Source organism: Macaca thibetana, chromosome 9 (assembly GCF_024542745.1).
Source record: "Macaca thibetana thibetana isolate TM-01 chromosome 9, ASM2454274v1, whole genome shotgun sequence".
Classification (NCBI taxonomy): domain Eukaryota; kingdom Metazoa; phylum Chordata; class Mammalia; order Primates; family Cercopithecidae; genus Macaca; species Macaca thibetana.
In genome coordinates, this window is record NC_065586.1 from 18637683 (window position 1) to 18650672 (window position 12990).

Sequence of the window (12990 nt, forward strand, 5' to 3'; positions counted from 1 at the left end):
ACCCAGTGTTTTCTTTTAAAGATAAAATCTGCTTTAACAGTCTTGTTTGCAAATGATAGAAACCCACCTATGCCAACAAAGAGCGGAGAATTTTATTATAGGTGTGAGGTGGTGGGGGCTCACGGAACCCATGGAACAACTGGATTTGTAGAAGAGAAGGGGACTAGAGACTGGACCATTTAGGAACAAGCAGGAAGTTACCTTTTCTCCTACTCATCTGTTTCTTTCATCTGACTGGATTTGTCTGTTTCCTGATCCACGTGACAGATAATGTCCCAAGTCCAGTAGCCTCCTAAATTTATGCAAGGAAGAAGTCAGGTTATTGTTAGATTTTTAGTTACAACTCCATATTCCCCAGGGAAATTATTCATTAGCCAGCATTGGGTCATTTCCTCTCTCTGATCTAAACAGCTGGCCAAGTGAAAGGTGCATTTACCAGAGAACGGGAATCCCTGGCCTGGGAAGGTGATCCAGATTGGTGTGTACTCCATTGTGGGATGTAATTGGGATCATCTACCTAAGTTGTGTCCTTGTAAAAAATAAAATAGAATTGAGATCTGATAATGAGTGGGATAACATTTTCACTATGTTCATTCTTCAGATTCCTCTAAAGTAGTGGTTTTAACTCCCACCGTTTTTGTTCACAGACTTCTTGGGGAATGTGATAAAAGTTGCCTACATAGAAAAATTACTCATATTTATGGAGTTAGGAATTTTGAGTGGAAGGTTAGGAATTTCAGGTACCTAGGCTTAAGAGTTCTGCTACACACAGAACACTCAGATTTCTTCTGAAAGACACCAGAAACTAAAAACATTTCATTCTGCCTATTTTTTAATCAGCGATTTTAAGATTGGTATATCTATTTTTTAAAGCATGTTTTATGTAGGTATGTGTAGGTATTTTTGTAGGTATAATGAATGCATTAAACTGTTCATGGTTAAAATGTACAATTCGAAAAGCTTTGATGTGTATACATTTGCGAAATCATCACCACAATCTGGGTAATGAAAATATCCGTCACTCCAAAAGTTTCCTAGTGTTGCTTTGTAATCCTCCCTTCTGCTCCACTCCCCATCCCCAGATAATCACTGGTTTTGACTAATTACCACCAATTTTGTGGTTTAAAACAGTCTAAAATTGAGGTGCCAGCAGGGCTGTGTTTCTCCTCAAGGTTCAGGAGAAAATTCATATCACCTTTTTCAGCTTTCAGAGGCTGTGTGCATTTGTCGGCTCATGGCCCCTTCCCCGCATCACTCCACCATCTGGCTTCTGTCAACACATCTCCTACCCATTATGAGCATCCTATGCTTTTCTCATATTAAGGACCCTTGTGTTTCTAACTAGGTTTCCCTTGATAATCCAGGATAACCTTCCCATCTTGAGGCCCTTATGCCAGTTAGGTAACACATTCACATGTCCTGGGGAATTCTACTTCATGTGAGCTAAAAGAGCATCCTGAACAAAAACCTCGCATGCTGGCAGGTGGCCAATTGCGATCTTGGCTCACTGCAACCTCCGCCTCTCAGGCTTAAGTGGTCGTCCCACTGCAGCCTCCCGAGTAGCTGGGACCACAGGCATGTACCACTACACCCGGGTAATTTTTTGTACGTTTTGTAGAGATGTAGTCCCACCATGTTGCCCAGGCTGGTCTTGAACTTTTGGACTCAAGCCATCTGCCCGCTTTGACCTCTCAAAGTGCTGGGTTTACAGGCGTGAGCCACTGTGCATGGCTCATACACTGATTCTTGATTTAACAAACCTTTCTTTGTTTAAAAGACCCTTCCCACTAAGAAAACAAATGTATACTCCTCAGCAAATTTGAATTTCCATCTCAAATTTCCCATCTGAGATTTTTGACCTGACATTTTCGTGAGGACTTGGAGACTTGATGATATTGCTATACTTGAGGATTCCTCTACCACCAAAACAAATGTAGTTTGAGTTCGATAATAACAATGAATCCTTGTCTTCCAAAATGGGATTGGCTATTTTATCGCTTCTTTCAAATTAATCACCTTATTTTGGCAGATGACACTGTATAACTCAAGATACTTGATAGGGATCATCTAATATATTCTTTGACTCATGAATTATGATATTTTTGTATTCAATTTAAAATTACACTGCAACTCTCACTGCAAACTCTGCTTCCCGGGTTCAAGCAACTCTCGTGCCTCAACCTCCCAAGAAGATGGGATTGCAGGCATGCACCAATTACAGGCTTTTAAAAAATATTTTTATTAGAGACGGGAATTTCTCCATGTTGGCCAGGTTGGTCTCGAACTCCTGACCTCAGGTGATCTGGCCGCCTCAGCTTCCCATAGTGCTGGGATTACAGGCGTGAGCCACCATGCCTGGCCCAGATGCATGTGGTTCTAAAGCTATTGACTACCGTGGAGAAAGGTTCAAGAAACTTGAGCTCTGGCTTCATTTTCTCTTATTAACAGAATGAAAGGGAAATGAAAGAATTTCCTCCAGATATGCTTTGCCCAAAAAGGAAGTTCAGGGGATGCATAGGCATAATGGAAGTCACTTGGCTAGCAAAGGCAATTTGTATTCAGAACAGGGACCCTGTGGCTCAGAAGAGGTGGAGAGAAAAGGCTTGGAGAAGGATTTCACATTCTGAGGGAAATCTTAGCTATATGCCTGCCCAAGCTAAATAGGAACTCTAACTCCCTCGCCTATAAACAAAACAAAAAACAAAAACATGCAAACAAGAACGTGGCTCCATTTCAAACCTGTTTTTTCTTTCCTTATCAAAGTTATAATTTCCTTTGAGAAAATTATAACTTACATGAAGTGCCTGAAACAATGTGCACAATTTAACAAATCAAAGTGAACATATGTCCCCACCACTTATTATCGTATCCAGTATTGCTTTCTGGAAATGGCTGGCTTCATGTGGTTGTAGTTACCACCCTCATTCAAAAGTGCTTGAGACTATGTTCCACCTCTGAGAGTTTCCCAGGATGAGATTAGGGCTGTGGCTGATTCTCCCTCCAAAACCCACAGAATGCCCCAGTGTTATGCGTATGACTGTGGTAAGGAGAAATTTGATAGGGAAAAAGAGATGTTGATTTCCCATTCATCTGCTTTATTTCCTGGAGCCCGTGGCATACATGAAACCACCATTGCAAAATAATAACTGAGACAGTGAAAGAGATCTGACCTAACCGACTCCATCTTGCTTTTAACCTCCAAGCTGTCCTTGTTCATTCCTGGGAGCTGGCTGAACTAACTTTGGGAGGAACTCAGTTTACAGTTTGAAACAAAAACTGTAACAGCCCTTTCCCGAGACAAATCCCCTTCTTGGCTGGCGACTAGACTGCCTTTGTAGGACTAACACATTAGCCAAAAGATTAGAAATTATTGTTTAGGAGTCATGCAGCTGTAGGCTGCAAAATTCTAAACCTCCCCAAATTGCTCCTGGGGATAACATCACTATTTTAAAAACTAAGACCAGTATTTGAGATATTTTGTAGACCCTGCACTCAATGTATCAGCAGGCACCACCCAGATTGATAAACTGGCTCTTGTCTGTGGTCCTCACCCAGGAAGTGACTCAGGACAGCTTCAACTCCCTGTGATTTCATCTTTGACCTGACCAATCAGAACCCCGATTCACTGGCCCCCTACCGACCAAATTATCCTTAAAACTTCCAATCTCTGAACTGTCAGGCTGTGCGTGAATTACTCTTTCTCTGTTGCAGTTCTCCTGTCTTGATAAGTCATCTCTGTCTAGGCAGCAAGCAAGGCAAATTCACCTGTTGGATGGTTATATACAGATTGTTCAGGTCTGAGTTAATAAGGAAAGACAGAGAATTACAACAATTTGGCCCTGATAAATTTTACTGAATGATGGAATCCTCAGTAGAGTTAAAACTTCCAGTGACTCCAATGAATCCCACTCTGTAGACCGGCCCCTACATTTCCAGATGAGACTCCTTTGATGATTACCTACTACTAAGACACATTTTGGTGCACCTTTTAATGGGAGAAACTAATATCCCTGCTTTTGATGGGGAAGGGCCAATATGGATATGCGCCTATAAAAGTGAGAATGAAAAGGTTTTGTACTCCAGATTCAAGAAAGGAAAAAGACTGTCTTTTTGCTATAATCCTTACAGGTAAGAACGACAGCCTCACATGAATGCGTACGTCTCTGACAATCAGTGACAAGTCAATGCTTCAGAAAGTCAGCCAGTCAGTGAATGATCGTGCTTCCACTTTGGGAGAATTTGGTAAGGAGCTTGAAACTCTTCCAATTCCCTGTGTTCCATTCAAACCATATTTTTGCTCATAGAGACTAACCCTTAGAGTGGTTCTCAAACAATGCTGTCAGCATCAACTAGGAACTTGTTAGAAATGCAAATTTTCAGATTCCATCCCAGACTTTCTATATTAGAAACTCTCAAGGTAAGGGCCCAGAAATCTATTTCAACAAGCCCTCCAGATGATTCCTATGCAGGTTAAAGCTTGAGAACCACTGCCTTATAAACCCAACTCTTCCTTGCTGTGGAAGAAATATCTGTTTTAGATGTTTACTGGTGGCCTTCTGCTTTAACAAAGTGAGACCATTATTATTTCTGCAGAAAAAGTCAAGAGATGGACCGAACACACTGTGCGGGGAGAAAGCTGGTGGAGGGGACAGGGTGCTGGTCATTAGTCACAGGGAAGAACCCTGAGAAAGGAAAAGAAGGGTTCCTGGGCTGAACATTGATTGGGAATTCAGATAGAATATGTCAACATTAGCCACAGCAACCCAAGCTTGCTGGATTTACAGTAGGAAAAAGAGCCTACAAACTCCAATCTGAGAGCCTGGAAAATGGCAATATCCAGCTTTATTTTATTTTTTTTAAGACAGAGCCTCACTCTGTCGCCCAGGCTGGAGTGCAGTGATACCATCTCGGCTCATTGCAATCTCCACCTCCCGGGTTCCAGCAATTCCCCTGCCTCAGCCTCCCGAGTAGCTGGGATCACAGGCATGAGCTACTACACCTGGCTAATTTTTGTATTTTTTGGTAGAGATGGGTTTTCACCATGTTGTCTCAAACTCCTGACCTCAAGTGATCCACCCACCTCAGCCTCCCAAAGTACTGGGATTACGGGCGTGACCCACCACACCTGGACTAAAATAGGCTTTATCCTTTAGATTCACAGAAACATTGAGCAGAAAGTATAAAGAATACCCATATACCACCTGCCATTCCTTCCCACCCCACACAGCCTCCCTTACTATCAACATCCTGCACCACAGTGGTGCATTTGTTATGACTGAAGAACCTACAGGACACATCATCATCACCCAAAGTCCATAGGGTTTTCTCTTAGTATTGTAGATCCTATGGGGTTTGACGCATGCATAATAACATACACCCCCATTATAATATCATACAGAATACTTTCACTGTTCTAAAATCCCTCTGCTCTGCCTGTTCATCCTTCCCTTCCACCTAACCCCTGGCAGCTACTGATCTTTTTGCTGTCTCCATAATTTTGCCTTTTTGAGAATGTCATATAGTTAGAATCACAGAGTATGTAGCCTTTTCAGATTGGCTTCGTTCATGGTAATATGCATTTAAACTTCCTGCATGTCTTCTCATTGCTTGACAGCTCTTTTTTTTTTTTTTCTTTCCCCAAATTAACTTTTCATTTTATTTGTGAGTTTTTAAGTTGAAGGGTAATATAGGTACAGGAAAGTGCACATTCCAGAAGTGGACAGTTCAGGAATTTTCACAGATTCAAACTATGCATGTCAGCAGCACACTGATCAAGAAAGAGAACAGGAGAACAAGCCAGGTGGCTTGTGCAACAACCTGGTAGCTCATGCTTGTAATCCCAGCACTCTGGGAGGCTGAAGTGGGAGGATTGCCTGATCCCAGGAGTTTGAGACCAACCTGGGCAACATAGTGAGACTCCATCTCTACAAGAAATAAACAAATAAAACAACACCCGGCTAATTTGTATGTGTTTTTAGTAGAGATGGGGTTTCACCGTGTTGGCCAGGCTGGTCTCAAACTCCTGACCTCAGGTGATCCACTGCCTTGGCGTCCCAAAGTGCTGGGATTACAGGCGTGAGCCACTACCCCCGGCTGACATAGATTATTCTTAATGTTCCTTTCTGTTATGAAGTCATTTGATTATACAGGATGCCCTTTGTTCCTGATTTTTAAAAATTTATATATGTAATATGCTCTGAAAATCAAATACAATGTACCTGTAACAGATATATTGCAGTTTGTAATGTTGTTTAACAGTAGGTATATATTGGCTAAGAAAATTTTAAAATCTGGGCCAGGTGCGGTGGCTCATGTCTGTAATCCCAGCACTTTGGGAGGCTGAGGCAGGCGGATCACCTGAGGTCAGGAGTTTGAGACCAACCTGTCAACATGGTGAAACCCCGTCTCTACTAAAAATACAAAAATTAGCCGGGGAGCGATGGTGCATGCCTTTAGTCCCAGCTACTCGGGAGACTGAGGCAGGAGAATTGCTTGAACCTGGGAGGCGGAGGTTGCAGTGAGCCAAGATTGCACCACTGCACTCCAGCAAGGGCAGCAGAGCCAGAATCTATCTGAAAAAAATAAAAGAAAAAGAACACAATTTTAATATGGTATTGGAAATCTAAACAATCACAAAAAGATAGTTTAAGCTGAAGCATTAGCAATAAAATATGTAATCAGTAAGTGAGAGGCTTTGGGGTTTGTTTTCCTTCTCATCCTTTCTCTCTCCTCTTTCTCCTCTTTCTTATTTCCTTCCTCCTCATTCTTCTCTTTCCTCTTCTTTCATTTCCTACTTCTCCTCTTCTTCCCTGTGCCCTCTTCTTCCTCCTCTTCCTTCTCATCATTCTCTTTCTCTCTCTTGCCTTCTCCTTTTTTCTATTCCCTAGTGCTGGCAGTCAGTAAGCCCATGTCACAGAATAAGTTAAGGGATGTCTTTCTTGTTCTTTTTTACCTTTTTCAGAGTGTCACTCTGTCACCCAGGCTGGAGTGCAGTGGCGTGAACTCGGCTCACTGCAATCTCCATCTCCCGGGTTCAAGCAATTATCCTGCCTCAGCCTCACAAGTAGCTGAGTTTACAGGCATGTGCCACCACACCAGACTAATTTTTGTATTTTTGGTAGAGATGATGTTTTACCATGTTGGCCAGGCTGGTCCTGACCTCCTAACCTCAAGTGATCTGCCTGCCTCAGCCTCCCAAAGTGTTGGGATTACAAGCGTGAGCTACTGCACCCAGCTGACCTTGTTCTTCTTGATCTTCTTATTCTTCTCGACCTTCTTGTTCTTCTCCTTCTCTCTCTCTTTTTTGTTTATTTGTCATTTAATAAAGAACTCCAGAGGAGTTTAAATGTGAATGTAACTTAAATGTGAATCAGAAGAGGAACATAGGGGAGTGCTGTTTTTTAAAAAGTGCTTTTTGAAATATTATTTTCTTCTCTTTGATAAAATCTGATATGGTGGCATAGAAAAAAAAATACAGCCTCTCATAACTCCTCCTCTCTCATTTTAAACAGAATATTTCTTCTAATTTTAAGCTTCAGGGGCCATTAAGAGGTAAACTAGTTTTCTAGATATTGTGTTTCCTCTAGATGGCAGAATAGGATTTTGTTTTGCACTGTTGAATCCTCTTGGCTGGTTAACTGAACATTTCCTGTTACAGAAGGTTTTTAGTTATTTGGTAACTGAATATATATTTAAAATTTTCTTTGTACAGATAACAGCTGGCCAGCCTAAAATCACAGGAAGAATAGGCCTAGGTATACAAATGATCAATCTAAATAATACATTTTTTAAAAAATTCAGAATGTTTGATAATCAAAGCTATGCTATCTTGAGTACATTGCTAGTTACTTTGCCAAAATAGAGATCCCACTACACTGGCTTTAATGGGTAGATGAGACTCCTTAACTGACATTTATTATTGCTACCCAACGAATGTTGCTGGAGTCCTTGAAAATTACCCTCTTATTTGGTGAAATACGCTGTTGCATTTACTTTCATGTTGCAAATGTGTTTACTGGTGAAATACACTGTTACATTTGCCTTTAGGTTGCAAATTTGTTTACTACCACATTTTTTCCCCATAGAAATTTCAAAAATAAACTTTTTGAGAGTTTACTTCAATAGACTAGAATAGACTTGGCTTAGTTATTAAGAAATTTGAATTCATTGTATCTGAAAGATGGAATTCAAATCAGGTCCCTTAGCAATCATTATTTATTTATAAGAGTTTATCATATTATGCAGTGTTGTCTTTGAATACAATTGCTATTGGGGATCTATTAGTTTCCTTCCATTTCTCAATAACCTGTTTCTACCGGAAAATGAATTTTCCACATAAAAGACACTCTAGAAATACTTATGAATTAGAATTGATTTGAATACAGGTCACATTCCCAACTTTGATCTGAAACATCTAAGAAGATACACTCAAGGGTTGAAACTTCATCTTTCTTTTTAAAAGGGATCATCTTTTCCCCACAAAGAGCCTGCATGACATGCCTCCCAAATGAAGATCACTCTTTATCCACTCGTACAGGGATGAAGTAACAAAAACTGATTTCTGAATTTTAGATTTACCGTATTGAGATCTGAGGTCTGTGTGTTTTGTTTTAGCAACAGAGCAAGGTAATGATTTGTGATTTCTCACTCTGATAATTTTGCCTATGAGTGATTGATACAGCCATGTGCTGCAAACAATGGTCTGGTCAGCAAGGGACTGCATATACGATTATGGTCCCGTAAGATTATAATGGAACAGGCTGGGCACGGTAGCTCACACCTGTAATCCCAGCACTTTGGGAGGCCGAGGCGGGTGGATCACCGGAGGTCAGGAGTTTGAGACCAGCCTGGTCAACATGGTGAAACCCCATCTCCACTAAATATACAAAAATTATCCAGGCGTGGTGGCATGTGCCTGTAATCCCAGTTACTCGTGAAGCTGAGGCAGGAGAATCACTCGAACCTGGGAAGTTTAGGTTGCCGTGAGCCAAGATGGCGCCACTGCACTCCAGCCTGGGTGACAGAATGAGACATTATCTCAAAAGAAAAAAGAAAAAAGTATAATGGAGCTAAAAAAGTACTGTTGCCTAGTGACATTGTAGTCATCATAATGTTACAGCACAAAGCATTGCTCACAGGTTTGTAGCGAAGCTGGTATAAAGAAACCTGCACTTCCAGTCATATAAAAGTAAAGCTCATATAATTACATAGAGTACATACTGCACGATAATGATAATAAACAACTATATTACTACTTCTTGTATCTACTATAATATAGTTTTTATTGTTATTTGAGAGTGTATTCCTTCTATTGATTTTAAAAAGTTAACTGTAAAACAGTCTTAGGCAAGTGTTTCAGGAGATATTCCAGGAGAAGGCATTGCTATCATAGGAGATGACAGCTCCGTCCGTGTTATTGCCCCTGAAGACCTTCCAGTGGGATGAAATAGGAGGCTGGAGGACAGTGATATTGATGATCCTGACCATGCATAGGCTAATATGCTTGTTTGTGTCTCGGTTTCTAATAAAAACATTTAAAAAACCAAACAATAGGCCGGGCGTGGTGGCTCACACCTGTAATCCCAGTCCTTTGGGAGGCCAAGGTGGACGGATCACTTGAGGTCAGGTGTTTGAGACCAGTCTGGCCAACATGGTGAAACCCTATCTCTACCCAAAAAAAAAAAAAAAAAAAAAAAACCCCAAAATACAAAAGTTAGCCAGGTGTGGTGGTGCAAGCCTGTAATCCCAGCTACTCGGGAGGCGGAGGCAGGAGAATCACTTGAATCCAAGAGGCAGAGGTTGCAGTGAGCCAAGATTGCACCACTGCACTCCCACCTGGGTGACAGAGAGAGACTCCGTCTCAAAAAGAAAAAAAAGAAAGTAAAAAATAAAATAAAATGAATTTAAAATAGGAAAAAAGCTTATAGAATAAGGATATATAGAGAGAAAATAGTTTTGTACAGCTGTAGAATGTTTGTGTATTATAAAAGAGGCAAAAGGTAACAATATTGAAAAGTTTATGAAGTAAAAAAGTTAAAGTAAGCTAAGGTAAATTTATTATTAAATTTTTAAAAAACAAATTCAGTGTAATGTAAGTTTACAGTGTTTTTAAAGTCTACAGTAGTGTATAGTAATATCCTAGGCCTTCACATTCATTCACTGCTCATTCATTGACTCACCCAGGGCAATCTCCAGTGCTGCAAGCTCCATTCATGGTAAGGGCCCTATGTGGGTGTACCATTTTTCATCTTTTATACCATGTTTTTGCTGTTCCTTCCTTCCTTCCTTCCTTCCTTCCTTCCTTCCTTCCTTCCTTCCTTCCTTCCTTCCTTCCTTCCTTCCTTCCTTTTCTTTCTTCTTTCTTCTTTCTTTTTTCTTTCTTTTATCTTTCTTTCCTCTTTCTTTCTTTCTTTCTTTCCTTCTTTCTCTCTTTCTCTGTTTATTTCTTTTCTCTCTTTACTTTTTTTTTTTTTTTTTCAGGGTCTCACACTGTCGCCCAGGCTGGAGTGCTGCAACCTCCCCCTCCTGGACTCAAGCGATTCTCCTGCCCCAACCTTGCGAGCAGATGGGATTACAGGCGCACGCCATCACACCCAGCTAATTTTTGTATTTTTAGTAGAGATGGGGTTTCGCCATATTGGACGCAGTCTGGTCTCAAACTCCTGATGTCAGGTGATCCACCTGCCTCAGCCTCCCAAAGTGCTGCGATTACAGACGTGAGCCACCGTACCTGCCTCCACCCCCGCCCCCTGACTTTTTTTTTTTCTTTTGAGGCAGAGTCTCCCTCTGTTGCCCAGGCTGGAGGCAGTGGCATGATCTCGGCTCATGGCTCACTGCAACCTCCATCTCCTGGGTTCAACCGATTCTTCTGCCTCAGCCTCCTGAGTAGGTGGGATTACAGGCACGCACGACCACACCTGGCTAATTTTTGTATTTTTAGTAGAGACAGGGTTTCATCATATTGGTCAGGCTGGTCTCCAACTCCTGACCTCGTGATCCGCCCGCCTTGGCCTCCCAAAGTGCTGGGATTACATGCACGAGCCACCGCGCCTGGCCGTGCTGTACCTTGTCTATGTTTAGATATGTTTACATACACAAATACTTACTGTTGTATTACAGTTGCCTACAATATTCAGCACAGTCACATGCTGTACTGCTTTATAGCCTAGGGGCAATAGGCTATACCATACAGCATAGGTGTGTAGTAGGCAAGACCATCTAGGTTTGTGAAAGTACACTCTATGGTGTTCACACAACAACAAAATCACCTAAGGGCAGATTTCTCAGAATGTATCCCTGTCGTTAAGTGACACATGACTGTATAAGCAACAATGAAATATGTCATCTAGAGTACTGTCTTAGACCATTTTGGTTGCTATAATTGAATATCATCAGCTGGGTAAGTTATAGCGAATAAAAGTTGATTTAGCTCATGGTTCTGGAGGCTGGGAAGCTCAAGAGCATGGTGCTGGGGTCATGTGAGGACCTTACTGCTGTGTCATGACATGGCAGGAGGCATCACATGGAGACACAGAGCAAATACAAGACAGCCATAGAGAGATTGCTTTCGTAAGAAAGCCATTTCTGCTGGGTGCAGTGGCTCATGCCTGTAATCCCAGCACTTTGGGAGGCCAAGGTGGGTATATCATGTGAAGTCAGGAATTCAAGACCAGCCTGGCCAACATGGTGACACCCCATCTCTGGTAAAAATACAAAAATTAGCCGGGCGTGGTGGTGCATGTCTGTAGTCCCAGCTACTTGAGAGGCTAAGGCAGGAGAATCACTTGAACCCAGGAGGCGGAGGTTGCAGCGAGCCAAGATCTCACCGTTGCTGCGAGCCAAGATCTCACCATTGCACTCCAGCCTGGGCAACAGACTGAGACTCTGTCTCAAAAAAAAAAAAAAAAAAGAAAAAGAAAGCCATTTCCGTGATAATAAACTCATCCCTGTGATAGGGACATTAATTCATTTATGAAGGCAGCACCCTCATTAATCCATCAATCCATTCATGAGAACTTGAACTTCTGGGGGACGGATTCAAGTACTGATTGTCATGGCTTCTAATAGAGTCCTGCTGAGGAATCTGGGGTTGAGGCTAGGTTCAGAGGGAAAAGAGGTTACCATTGACAAGCATTTTCTGTCATGTTGGAGGAATAATGATTAGTGCAGGTGCACAGGTATTTGCCTTCGCCTCTAGGCTCTGACAGTGATAGAAAATTTCAAGTTCATTTCTTCAAAGGAATGTAGCAATGTTGCTTTTAGACTGCAGAATTAGGCTAGCTCCACTAAGAGGTCTTTTCAGGTCCACTCTGCTAATAATTTAGGCCAGAGATGAGCAATTTTGAATTTCTAATCTCTTTATAACTTTCAGAAGGCTCTACCAGGTCCCTCTGCAATTGCATGTTTTTTTGTTTTTTTGTTTTTTTCCTGGCTGGCATGCAGTTAGAAGGTATTAGCTGAGAAAAATATTTTATTACTCCTTTGAAGAATCGGCAACACAAATTCTTTTCACTTTGGGCATTAATTCATAAATTTCAACAACAGATACTTATAAAGGATTGCACAGTATGGCACTTTGTTAGGTAAGAGAGTTTAAAGTGCTAGAGACAAAAACTTCTTGCCTTTCTGGATTTGAGTTCTGCTATAATTACTTTGTTGACTGGATCTTCTAAGTGCTCTTGACTCTTAACGAGTCCATCTGTTACTCTAGGTGGCAGTGACTACAATAAAGTTTCTGCTTTTAGAAGGCTTTCATTTTATCAGGAATAATAAATGAATGAATATATAGTGTAATGCCAGGGCTATATACTATAGAGAAAAGCAGGACAAGGTAATAAGAAGCAAAAGGCTGGCCGGGCGCGGTGGCTCAAGCCTGTAATCCCAGCACTTTGGGAGGCCGAGAGGGGCGGATCACGAGGTCAGGAAATCGAGACCATACAGGCTAACCCGGTGAAACCCCGTCTCTACTAAAAAAAAAATACAAAAAAAAAA